The sequence below is a fragment of the Amphimedon queenslandica genome, unplaced genomic scaffold (assembly GCF_000090795.2).
Source record: "Amphimedon queenslandica unplaced genomic scaffold, v1.1 AMPQUscaffold_13238, whole genome shotgun sequence".
Taxonomy (NCBI): Eukaryota; Metazoa; Porifera; class Demospongiae; order Haplosclerida; family Niphatidae; genus Amphimedon; species Amphimedon queenslandica.
Genome location: NW_003546526.1, coordinates 44,429 through 58,518, shown reverse-complemented (window position 1 = coordinate 58,518; position 14,090 = coordinate 44,429).

Below are 14,090 nucleotides of genomic sequence, written 5' to 3'. Positions count from 1 at the left end.
ACGTGTATGGTTTAAGATGGAAGTATGTCTATAGTTCCATATGGTTAAACTATAATCACCGATTTCGTAAAAATCATTCATATTGTTTGTACTATTATGGACTCAAAGTTAATAAGGCCTTAAAAACTGGTATATATAATTTATTAAAAACATCAAGGGGTAACATTCGTCAAAATGTTGCTGAAATGATAGAATAAATAAATGTGTTACATGAAGAATTTGAGGACAATTTAAACACCATGCTGGCTTCAATACGGGGCATAAATCAATATTGGTTCCGTCTGAAAGGTGAAGTCAAAGTAATGATTGCTGAGTACAGCTCACCAACACTTTTCCTAACATTAAGCCGTCCTGAATACGATTCAGCTGATACAACACAATATTTAAGAAAAGTAAATAATGCACTACATTCATATAGTATATCTAGATTAGGTACTGAGGACCCTGTTTCAGTATCGCGACAATTTTCATAAATATTTAAGGATTTCTTTAACATAATCATTCTCCAGAAAGGTGTTCTAGGCAATATTAAGAATATCCAATGCATCAAGCACCTCATTATCACATCCTCCTATGGATTGAAAATGCTCCTGTTGTCAGTATCCATCGTCCAGAAAAAGTCTGTTCTTTCATACAAGATAGGATTACCTGCCATATACCAGATAAAAATGTCGCCTGATTTCAATTTTTTGGTAACAAAATACCAAATGCACAAGTGCAACAAATACTGCAAGCGAAATATTAAAGTCGGCAAGACCAATGTATCTAGATGCCGATTTGATTTTCCTAGACCAGTACGAGATAATATTTGCATCAATGATGTTGAAAATAGCTTAAAATCGTGCAATAAAATTTATTATCTCAAACAAAATGAAAAATAAGTTTAAATCAACGACTACAATCCTTTACTGTTCAAATTGTGGCATTCAAATATGGACTTGCAATACATAGCAGAGAGGAGTCTTTCCTTACAGAGTATGTAACTGGATATGTCACTAAAGCAGAAAAGAGTCATGCACAGGACTTATGGAATGAAGTCAGCATCTGTGACAACAATATACAGCAGGCTCTGGAAAAATGGCCAAAAATTAGTTCGAGCTAAAGAAGTAGGACTATATGAAGCTAGCAATCTTCTTCTCAGTGAAAGTTCATACATGAAATCAGTAATTGTACAGTACGTTAATGTGTACTTGCCTCATAAGAGGAGCAGATAAATCAAAAACTATTCATATTTAACTATAATGCATTGATCTTCAAAAGACATTTTAATCCTAGCATAATTGAAAACTTTTATCCAACGAGACCGAATAACACTGAAGATGCATCTCTTTACAAATTTTTTGCTAATTAAAAATTTGATAAAATAGGAGAAAATGGAGAAACAATACAAACTTCGATCAAAGGCAATCCTTCCAAGCTGTAGGAAATTAAATCCTATGCAAGAAGCGGAAAGAGACAGTTTTTTTACTTGCTAATATTTGTATTGGTGCCTTTTAGAGACAAGAACACACTTGTAATGGAAGGAGAAACAATGGAAGAAGCTTTTAGGCATCACAGAGAAGCATCTATACGTGGCATTGAAAATCATTTCAACATAGTACAGAATGTTTTAGAAGCAGAACATAATTGGAAGAAAATAGTCAATGCAAGAAATAAAGCCGGTTTTACTGAAGAACTTCCTGATAACAAGGAGGATTATGAGCCTCAATTACTGGGTGAAATAATGGAAGCAGTAGCTGATATTGGTGACATGCACGTAAATGTACCTAATCTAACATTAGAGCAAAGAGATGCAATGTTTAATGTAAATCAAAGAAGAAAGTTTGATAAAGTTTAGAGCCATCTTATCAGTCAAAAAGAACGTGAAGACTTACCAGAGAATGAGCCTTCAAGACTACTTAGACTAGATAATATCAAACTGCTAAGGATGTTAATTAGTGGTGTAGGTGGAACAGGTAAATTGTTTATAATTGAGGCAATAAAATGCCTAGTGGATGACATATGGCATCCAAAAAGTGGTGAAATTATGTGTGCTATAGTAGCACCTACAGGTATAGCTGCATTAAATATTGGTGGACTAACAATACATAAATTATTTCAGTTACCAATAGTGAAAGAGGGAAAGATAGCTTGATATTGGGATTTGAGTAAAGAAGCTCAGAAAAGGATAAAAATGACACTTAAAAATTGAAAAATTATAATAGTAGATGAGGTAACAATGGTATTCAATCTAAATATATCATACTTACACATGCACTTAGAAGATATATTTGGAACGGATGAATGGTTTGGATCGAAAAAAATTTGATTTGTAGATGTCCTCTTACAATTGCCACCAGTAAGGCCAGTATTTAAAAAAATTAGAAACAAACTAGTAAAAACTAGACTTGGAGCAGCAAAAGCAGTTAACATATAGAAAGAAACAGTAGAATATGACGAACTAACAGTCAATGAGCGACAGAAAAGAGACGAAACTTTCTTTAAGATGCTTGATTCTGTTAGGCATGGCTGTCTGACTGATGAAACTATTAATACGCTTAAGAGTCGAGAAATTTAGGTTTCCATACAAGAAAAATAAAAAGAATTTGTAAAATAAAGGAACAAATCCTCCAATTTGCCTATTTTCTGAGGTAGATGCGTGCCAAAAAATCAATGAATTAATGTTACAAATTCTAGAAACTGAGAAAATAGAGTTAGCATGTGTTGATGTTGTTGGTGAAAGTGGCAGCACATCAAAATTTGACAAAAGCAAGAAAAAAATTAGAGAAACTAAAAGATCAACCAACCAAAACAGCTGGTTTAGAAACTGTATTGTCTTTAGCAGTAGGTTGTAGAGTAATGCTACGACATAATATTGATGTGACTGTAGGATTAGTTAATAGTGCCATTGGTACAGTAATGGGTATTTATGCTACACGTATATCAATCAAATTTGAGTATATTGATGTACCTTGTGACATAGAAAAGGTTACATCCAGATTTATGCCGTCCAAGAATTTGTATATACATAGGAAACAGTTTTCCCTTATACTTTCTTATGCTATAACTATACATAAATGTCAGGGCCTTTCACTAGATGCAGCCATTATTGATTTATCTACTGATGTTTTTGGGGATGGTATGGCATATGTTGCATTGTCTTGTGTACGTACATTAAATGGATTACATTTATTATCATTTGATCCTCTCTCTGTTAAAGTTAGTAGTCTTTGCATTAACGAAATTAACCGCCTCAGAAGTAAATTTCGGAATGACTTACCTCAAATCAAGAAAAGTAAAGGAAAGAAGAGAAAGATTCAAGTGACTGGTATAATTGATGATGGTGAACCTTGTAGTAAGAATACAAAGGTGTCTGTAAGTCATGTACAAAGTACTAGTCACAGTACCGTTAGTAGCAATAAAAGTAAGAGTACTAATTGCCACAAAAAGAGTAAAATTTGTGACAATAATGCTTTAAATAAGCCTTGCCCCCAAAAAAGAAAAGTTGATGTAAACAGTAGTACTGACAATACTGCTTTGGTATCGCCTCGCTCCAAAAAAGATGATAAATTAATTGTTTCAATTAATTTGAAAGACCTACAAACCAAATTTAATGTCAAAGATGATGATAGTTTTAGTAGTCTCATTGTATCTATAAAACTCTCAAACATTAAATGTAAACCAAAAGATGATAAAACCAAGTGTGTTGTAAAAAATGACCATTATAGTAGTAGTCTGATTGTATCTATAAAACGCTCAAGAATTAAATTAAAGACAAGTAATTCAAAAAAAGGTGATGATGTCATTTTTACTTATGAAGAGCCTCCAACCCAGATTTTGTGAGGAGACAATGGGATTATGTTTATTACCCTGGTAATGAAGAATATCAAAGAGGTTGGTGTGAGATTTTAAGTCTCAAATTTATCACAGCTGCTAGAATTTTACCTGGTAGTCCAACAACACCATTGTCAGATGAAAGAGTTTCTAATAGTACTCTGGATCTCCCTGGTGATGGAAACAGTTTATTTTATGCCCTTTCATGTCTCATCACTGGGCCATTTTCTCAGCATTACGAAATATGTAAAGCAATTGTTAGTAAAATGTCAAACTTTGAAGTACATCAAGTGCCACTAGATATTCAAGCATATATCATTACATAAATAAGTCCAAAATGTATAGAAATTATGTTTGGGCCACTGACACAGATTATTACACTACCTGCAATATTAGGTACAACCATATATTCATATTCAGTAACTCCTAATTTTGTTGGCTGCGCTAGATATGGAACCCAAACTTGATATGGCATTCCATGTTATAATAATACAACTGCTTTGTATTTAAAGCATGTTGGTACTAATCATTTCCAAGCAGTTAAGTCTATTAATATTTCTTAAGCATTGATTGATGATGGAAGTGGATATGGTGAATGGGAGGTCCATCATCTTAAAAACATTGGTTGTTTAATGTGACTTGTATTTCACTGCATGTGCAATGTGAATGATTTGTGAGTGTCAAAACCATTGGTGCATATCCACCCAGTATTGCTTAGTATCAAGGGATCAAACTGCATTCGGGATGTGAGATTAATCAATGTATAACAGTGAATATTGATTACTTGTCGCTCTAATGGACAGGGAGAGGGTGTGAAAGAGCTTTGGTGTTCATTAGAGTTGTGCATTGATTCAAATTTGTGTGACTATCATTTATGTAGGAGAGAGGGTTAGGAAGGGAGGAAGCAGTCATTATCAAATCTGGATCTTCTTTATGGCTTGTACTAGTTGTTTATTACAAATAACAGGTGCTTATGGACCTGGGCGCTGCTGAAAAAATTTTGAAGGACAAGAAAAATTTTCAAGTACAACAAAAAGTTGTTATTATACATGTAGTATTATTCAAGCAGTGATTTTGTACACATATTAATGATCATCATGCATGTTAATGCTACCATCAATGCTGTGCGCATTATTAAGTTAATGCTTGCTGGCTGATGTTGCACATTTCAATGATGCTGCCGTCAATGCTGTGCGCAAGTAAATGCTTGCCAGCTGATGTTGCGCATCTTTTATTGATGATTGTTGTAACATGTGCATGTTCTCATTAACAAAAATATTGTTTGTACATTGGAAATTCTTCATGTACACAATGTTATTTTACATTAAGCAGGTCATGAAGTATCTTAACTGAGGATGGCATTAGTAAGCAATATATTATTTCTAAATACATGCATGCACATACTGTAAGATCCAATCAGAAATATTGTAGATGCTATCATTATCATTATTAGTTAGTATGTCACATTCATCCTTTTCACAGGTACTTGCTGGGCACAAGGACTACAATATGGTGTTAAAGAGTGAGGTTTGATGTGATTAATAATAAAGTTTGTTTACCATTACTGTTTGTACTATTGTTATTATTAGCTTGTGAGTTTACATTGCTTACTTTCGATATGTTTCTATTACTATGCTTTACAGGTAATTACAGCTGGGAATGATTTGCTGATTCAGCAATACCTTTGCTTGATATTGGAATGTGCAATATAATGAAAGGCAATTCTGTATTTAGATTGTTGTAACTAACGTAATTTATTTATGAAATGTAATTTAATATATCTTGCAGTTCCTTGATTAGTTGTTGTATTATGTGGTAGGAGGTGCCAGTTTACATATGTATAGGTTTTATATTACTGTATATAGTCTTAGCAATGGAAGATGTTGTAAGATGGAGATTATTGTGAAATGTCTGATGTATTTCGGTATAGGTTATGATTCTAGGTTACGTACTTTATATTTGTTTGATGATTATCATTAATTATGGCCACAGTAAGTACTTTCTTTACTCTATATAAATAAATGCTTGCCAATGCATCTTTTGTTGTGTGCATGCATGTTCTCATTAACAATACAAAAATAATTGTCTGCACATTGGAATGTATTCATGTGGTCTATTAATGTGTATTTGCACAATGCAGTTCTCGGAAAAAGAAACTTAATTCAGGATGGCAAGAGTCAGCAAATTGAATGGGTATGTATAAATTACATGTACAGTGTATGTACGTATACTTGTATGAGTCAATCATATCTTAATATGCATTGTGGAGCAATACATGTCTTAAATGTATATTAATTGTTGATAAATGCATGTGTCAATTTGTTAGTGCATGTTGTATGATTTCATATGCATAATTTACACAGGTACATATTTTACACAAGAATTTCAATGCGGTACAAATAAGGTCAGACTTGGCAAGAGATTTAAAGGGTAACTACACCCAAAAATTTTTTTTGCCTGAAATAAGTTTGTAATAAAGAATATTAGGATAAATAGCTAAAATTATTAAAAGTACTGTTTCTATACTACACCTTGGGTCAAAAGTTGCCTTGCAGCCATCTTGTCAAATCACTTCCTGTAGTGGGCGTGGTCATACGATGACGTAGATGTGGGAACATTAGCAAGTTTCTACATTGAAATATTTGCAACTTTAAGGCTAAATTTCTAAGTTCTGCGTGCAAGGAGGCAATTTTAATGAAGTGGACCATATAGGACAAATCAAGTGCTAACTACAAGCAGTTATACTGGTAACAAAATCCGTCTATTTGCAAAAACTGCTAAATGACAAATTTAAATTTGGACTTCATTATTTAGCTCTGCATAGCTTCTAATAATTGCAAAAATACCTCTTAGATGCTTTCTTGCACGCAGAACTTAGAAATCCAGCCATAAAATTGCTAATATTTCAATGCAGAAACTTGCTAATTTCCTCCATCTACGTCATCACGTGACCATGCCCACTGCCTGAAGTGATTTCACAAGATGGCTGCAAGGCAACTCTTGACCCAAGATATAGTACAGAAACATCACTTTTTAACAATTTTAGCTATTTTTCCTACGATTCTCTCTTCATTACCAACTTATTTCAGGCAAAAAAGTTTTGAGGTGCAGTTACACTTTAAAAGGTGAAGCGTTATTTCTCTTTGTGAGCAGATGTATTTCTATAGTGGTTTATAATGTATGTTTGTGACAAACGTAAGTTACATCATGCATATACATGTACATATCCTGTGTGTTTACATTGCTTGCTGTTGATGATGTTTCTTAATTTGCTTTAAGGTATTTTCAACTGCAAATGATTTAATGATTCTGCCATTAGGTGTAATGCAATACTTCATAGCATGGTAAATGTCTAAGACTTTTGTCTAATTTCGTTTGTGGTGACTAAATTAATTTCTAATAAGTAATCATCGTTGTAACATTATGTTTTGTTGTAGCTCTTTGATCAGTGGTGCTTTTACAGTGGATGAGGCACCAGTTTCCAGCTACACAGGTTTCATATTGTCATAGTCTTGGCAATTGACTACATAGTAAGATAGAATATTGGGAGATTCCATAGCTTTATTATTGTGTTGTAGATCATGATCAAAGGCTATAATGCTTTTTGATTATTAATATTTATTATCTGATTAACTATGGCCACGGTATGTATTTTCTTTACTCGTTAATATAATCAAGTAATGTATATCACATGTATTTGTATTGTAGGAAGATTGAAGCTCAAATATTGAATTGTTTTGCTTTGTTGAACACAAATTTTAAGCATTGCTATTATAATTTGTTTTGGCTTTACGCTTAAACAAGAAGGTGCACTCTAAAACCATTCACGTAACGTCATGAAATCGCTTCCGTCAATCACAGTATAAAAGGAGGTGCCCTGTGCACAATATGGCAGCCAGATTGAATGAAATTCGAAAAAAACAAAATGTCTCCCACACTGGCACTGTTCTTATCATGGCTAAATCACTAGCAAAACGCATTATAAAAACATTAAAGTTAGCAAAGGTGAGAGAGTTAACCTACAAGCACAGGTAGAAAGAAAGCATAGCAAGGAGAGAAATGGTATAATTGACTTGAAGTAATAACTTTACATTATTATCAAATATTATATTGTATATTCTGAAAAATCTGCCAACAGCCTAAGAAACATGGTCAATGATGCTGTCAGGCAGGTAATAAGTGATAGTGGCAAGGGAATAGCCCTCACTACTACACAGAAAACCAGCCCAAGAACCGCCACCACTGGGACCATACAACCCTGCTGACTACCATATGTCAGCCACCATCATCAAGTATAAGTGGTTCCAGCAAAAGACCACAACATGGTCCTCATTCAGATCCTAGTACTGGTAGCAGTTGCAACATTCAACAATCCACTGGAAGAAGTAAATACAAAAATATTATTCTAAATTTTTAAAAATATAAACATTATAGTGTTGAATAGATATTGGGATGATGAGGAGCCTCCTGTATCTGTGTACCTCTTCCCAACAGTGCCCAGTGATGCCGACAAGAATATGGCAATACTGTGATGGTAATATACCAGGCTACCAGCACAAGAAAAATGCTAGTACGAGCCTAAAAATATTAATGCCACCATATGATTACTTTACATTACAAATAATACTTACTTCTGTATCTAGTGCCTAATAAACTTGAGTTACAGTTACACGACTCACAACTGGCATTGAATCGAAATTCAGCATAAATGACATGACAATCTAAAATCATGAATAGCCTATGATGTTGATAATAATAGTAATAATAATAATAATACTAAAAAAGAATACCTGCCTGTAAGTGATCATCCTTCGGTCAACCATACCACACTAACACTAATGTATGTTTCGCAATAGCCGATCCTATATCTATGCACAAAATGGCTGCTTTTCGTCCCCATCACCCATACCTTATTTATATATGATCACTAATTTAAACACATTATAACTACCTGAAGTATTGAGCATAGTAGAAGAACTACTAGTATCATGTGATAGAGCCTCAGAATGATTCTCTTTTTAAACTAAATCGGCGAGTAAATGAGACAGCATCTCCAGCGCCTTCTTTTAGTGCCTAAAGACCCCCTAACTTGATCAAGCCTAACTAGAACTGGTCCTTGTCTTCTTTGAGAGAAAAATTGAAGTCCATTTGGTACCAAAATCTCCTTTCTTCCTGCATTTTTCCTTGAAGAAGCAACACCGTCTAGAGCCGACATTTTTACACGTGAATAAAACAGAAGCCACCATGCCCAAGGCCCCGCCTTTTATACTGCACTTTCTCGTTTAAAACTATTTCACTTTTATTATAAGTTTTAAATTAAAAAAAATTTAACTTTTTACATGTACATATTTATATAATAATCAAATAAAAGTTATAGTTCTTTGTTGCATTATTGTTACTGTTCCTCCTGTCCCTCCCCCTGCTTCTTGGTCTAGCTCTCGGAATATTGTTGTACTACAGTAAAAAGGAATAGAAAGGTGGTTAATTGGTATCTATATAAACTGCAGATCATAACTAAAATTCCACCGTGCCACCTTGCGATTGAGCAATCAGATTGCAGTATTAGAGGTCAATTATTTTTCATATTAACCTATCTTGTTAAATAATTAATTGATTGGCAGTTTGGTGCTCTATGCTTAAGCTCTTATTAGTCCATTTGTCAAGTTTGGTTTATTCTTTACTGGCCTAGCCTGTTAGATATGTTGTATGTATGTCAACTGTGGTCTTATTATCAGCAGCTGGTAGTTGTTTTTCAAGTGTCATGGTAGAAGTTGGTTATACACCTCGGTATCAGTTCCTATGGTATTTATTAACCTCGCGACTGCGTCACTCAGTTAATAGATACCATAACAACCTCTACCTCGGTGTATAACCTATACTAATCTTACAATTTCTCAATTGACTTGGTGTAACTCCCACATAATGAGCTGCCTCTGCCTTTGCATAGAAGCAACATCAAGAAGGTCTCCAGCTCCAGCTGGATGGAGTGCTGGAGCAGCAGGGCAAAGTGGCAGAGGACTTCCATCCACTGGTGGTAGACCTTCAGCCATCAGTGGAGGATCTCTAGCCATAGGTTAAGGACCTCCATCAACTGGTGGAGGACCTCAAGGCTCTGGTGGAAGACCACCAGCAACTAGTGGAGGACCTCCAGCTACTGGAGGTGGCGGAGGAAGTGATGATGGTGGTGGAAGAAGACCAGCATCATCTGGTGGTGGTAGTGGTGGGCCTCCAGCCGGAGGTGGTGATGGAGGCCCTCCAACTACTGGTAGCGGTGGTGGTGGAGGCCCTTCAACTACTGGTGGTGGTGGAGGAGGAGGAGAAACTCCATGATGCTCATCATAATTCACAAACTATAAGAAAACATAATAATAGCTAATGTAAGTATGTAACTGAGCTGACTTGCTGCTCTTCCACAAAACTTAGGTTGCAAAGCAAAACTGCAGAAAAGTTTGAGAGCTGTGAGCAGGAAAGTGGCCACTGAAGCTGAATGTAAACTTAAATAGTTTCAGAACCGTACATAAATCTTAGTAATGACAACTAATGATTAATAATTATGAACTAGGCTATCAATATAATTAATGATTCAAAAATTCAAAAACTATTTTTATAATGCGGTACGTCTTCTTATGGTTCTTATTTCAAAATTCTTTTCTTCCATTAATGAACTGATACCTAAGGCAAAAATTATAATAATCAATAATTAGGATAATTAATTAATAAAATTTAATAAAAAGTATGAAAACAAGTAAATAAAAAATATTCTATTACATAAGAAAAAGTAGGGTTGTGAAAATATTAAAAGAAACAAGGGTGTTGAGTTTAACCATAATAATAATTAATAGTTAAATTAATAATAATAAACTTAAATTAATGAAAAAATAATTTATTCATGAAAATAGCAATAATTCCAAACCCTACTTTGCAGAAAATTGTAAAAGGCAGAATACAATGTAAATAGAATTTTAATAATAATTATGCCTCAGTACCTATTGATTGCTCTACTACAATACTATGATGTAAATCAATTCTTGTGATAAACATAAATAAGACTTTTCAGCTAGTATTGATTGAATAATTACTGTCATCACAAGAAAACAAATGGAAATTATGCATAGGCTAATGCATTCTTTCAATTTTGTGCTTCAGTACAATATCAAAAATTTATAAAATTAACGTACTTGTTAGAAATTGTACTTGCATGGACTCACCACATTATCATTTTCTGCAAAGTAGGGTTTGAAATTTTTCTTTATTTTCATGACTACATTATTATATTATTTAAAGTTTATTATTATTAATTGAACTATTAATTATTATTATAGTTGATCTCAACCCCCTTGTTTCTTTTATTTTTTGACAACCCTACTTTTTCTTATTTAATAGAAATTTTTTTATTTATAATTTGTTAAAAGCAACAAGAGGCAATGTTGGCCAAACCGTAGCTGAAATATAGGAAAAGTAATATTTTAGATGAAGAATTTGAAGGCCATTGAAGAACCATGTTTGCTCCAATACGGGGCACAAATCAATATTGGTTCCGTGTGAAAGGTGAGGTCAAAACTATGATTGCTGAGTATGGTTCACCAACACTTTTCCTGACATTAAGTTGTGCTGAATACGATTCAGCTGATATAGTCCAATATTTAAGAAAAGTAAATAATGCTCCACAATCATATTGTATTTCTAGATTATGTATTGAGGACCCTGATTCAATATTGTGACAATTTTCATTAAATTTTAAGAATTTATTTAATATAGTTTTTCTCCACAGAGGTATTCTAGGCAAAATAGAGCAATATTATGTTAAAAAAGAATTTTAGATGTGTGAATCACGTCATTATCACATCCTCCTATGGATTGATAATTTGCTGTTGTTGGCATTGATCATCCTCAAGAAGTCTCTTCTTTCATACAAGCTAGGATAACGTGTCATATACCAGAAAGTAATACATCGCCAGATTTAAATTTCTTGGTACCAAAATACCAAATGCACAAGTGCAGCAAATACTGCAAGCAACATTTTAAAGTCTGCAAGACTTATGTATCTAGATGCTGATTCAATTTTCCTCGACCAGTTAGAAATAGTATTTGCATCAATGATGTAGAAAATAGCTTGAAATCATGCAATAAAATATATTATCTCAAGCAAATGAAAAAGAAGTTTCAGTCAACGACTACAGTTGAAATTGTGGCGTGCTAGCATGGACTTACAATATGTAGCTAAGAAGAGATTTTTTCCTTAATAGATATATAACTAGACGTTTCACTAAAGCAGAAAAGAGTCATGTGCAGGATTGATGAGATGAAGTCAGCAGTTCTGACAACATATACAGCAGGCTTTGGAAAATTGGACAAAAGCTACTTAGATCCAAAGAAGTAGGACTATTTGAAGCTAAGACCTTCTTGGTGAAAGTTTTTACATGAAATCAGTAACTGTACAGTACATTAACGTGTACTTGCCTCATAAGAGGAGCAGAAAAATCAAAAAATTTTCTTATTTAAATATAAATTCATGGATCAATCTTCAAAAGACATTTTTAATCCTAGCATAATTGAAGACTTACATGCAACAAGACCGAATAAAATGGAAGATGTATCTCTTTTAATTTGTTGCTAATTACAAATTTAATAAAATGGGGACAATTGGTGAAAGAGAATACAAACATCGATCAAAGCCAGTCTTTCCAAGCCATAGGAAACTTAATCCTATGAAAGAAGCGCAATCAGACAATTTTTATTACTCACTAATATTTTTATTTGTGCCTTTTAGAGATGAGAGCACACTTGTAACGGAAGGAGAAACAATGACAGAAGCTTTTATGCATCACAAAGAAGCATCTATATGTGGTCAAGAAACTACAGAAATAATTAAAAGCTGAACGTATTTGGATGAAAATTGTCGATGCAATCCGATTTAACTAAAGAACATCCTGATAACAAAGATGATGAGCCTCAATTACTGGGTGAAATAATGGAAGCAGTAGCTGATATTGGTGACATGCATATTAATGTGACTATTTTAACGTTACAGCAAAGAGAAACTATGCTTGATGTAGATCAAAAAGGATTTTTGATAAAATCAAAAATCATCTAAGCCAAAAATAACGTGAAAACTTACTATAGAATGAGTCTTCAAGACTACTTAGATTAGAAAATATCAAACCGCTAAAAATGTTTATTAGTGATGTAGGTGGAACTGGTAAATCATTATTGCAATAAAATCCCTAATGGATGATGACATATGGCATCCAAAAAGTGGTGAAATTATGTGTGCTATAGTAGCACCAACAGGTATAGCCACATTTAATGTAGACGGACTGACAATACATAGATTATTTCAGCTACCAATAGAGCACAAGTGAAAAACAGCTCAATGTCAGGCTTTGAATAAAGAAGCTCAGAAAAGGATACAAATGACACTTAAAAATTGAAATATAAAATAGGAGACGAGCTATCTATGGTATCCATTCTAAATCTAGCATACTTGCAAATCGGCTTAGAAGATATATTTGGAACTGATGACTGGTTTGAATCCAAAAATATTTTATTTGTAGGTGACCTCTTACAATTGCCACCAGTTAACGGTACACCATTGTTTTAAAAAATTAAGCAACAAATTAATAAAAGCTAGACTTGGGGCAGCAAATGCAGTTAACACAAGAAAAGAAACTGTAGAATATGATGAACTAACAATCAATGAATGGCGAAAAGGAGACAACAGTTTTCTTTTAAGATGCTTGATTGTGTTAGGCATGGCTGTGTGACTCATGAAACTATTGATATGCTTAAGAGTCGCATATTTAAGGTTTTAATACAAGAAATACAAAAGGAATTGGAAAGTGAAGCAACAAATCCTATAATTCGCCTATTGTCTAAGGTAGATGCCAAAAAATTAATGAATTATTGTTAGAAAATCTAGAAACTCACAAAATAGAATCAGGATGTGCTCATGTTGTTGATGAAAGTGGCAACACAGCAAAATTTGACAAAAAACAAAAAAATTTGAGAAACTAAAGAATCAACTAAGCAGAACAGCTGGTTTAGATACTGTAGTGTCTTTAGCAGTAGGCTGTAGAGTAATGCTTAGACGCAATATTGATGTGACTGTAGGATTAGTTAATGGTGCCATTGGTACAGTAATGGGTATTTATGCTAGATGTATATCAATTACATTTGACCATAATTATTGATTTACATTGTGACACAGAAAGGGTTACATCTAGATTTATGCTATCTACGAATTTGTTACACACAGGAAACAATTTCCCATTATACTT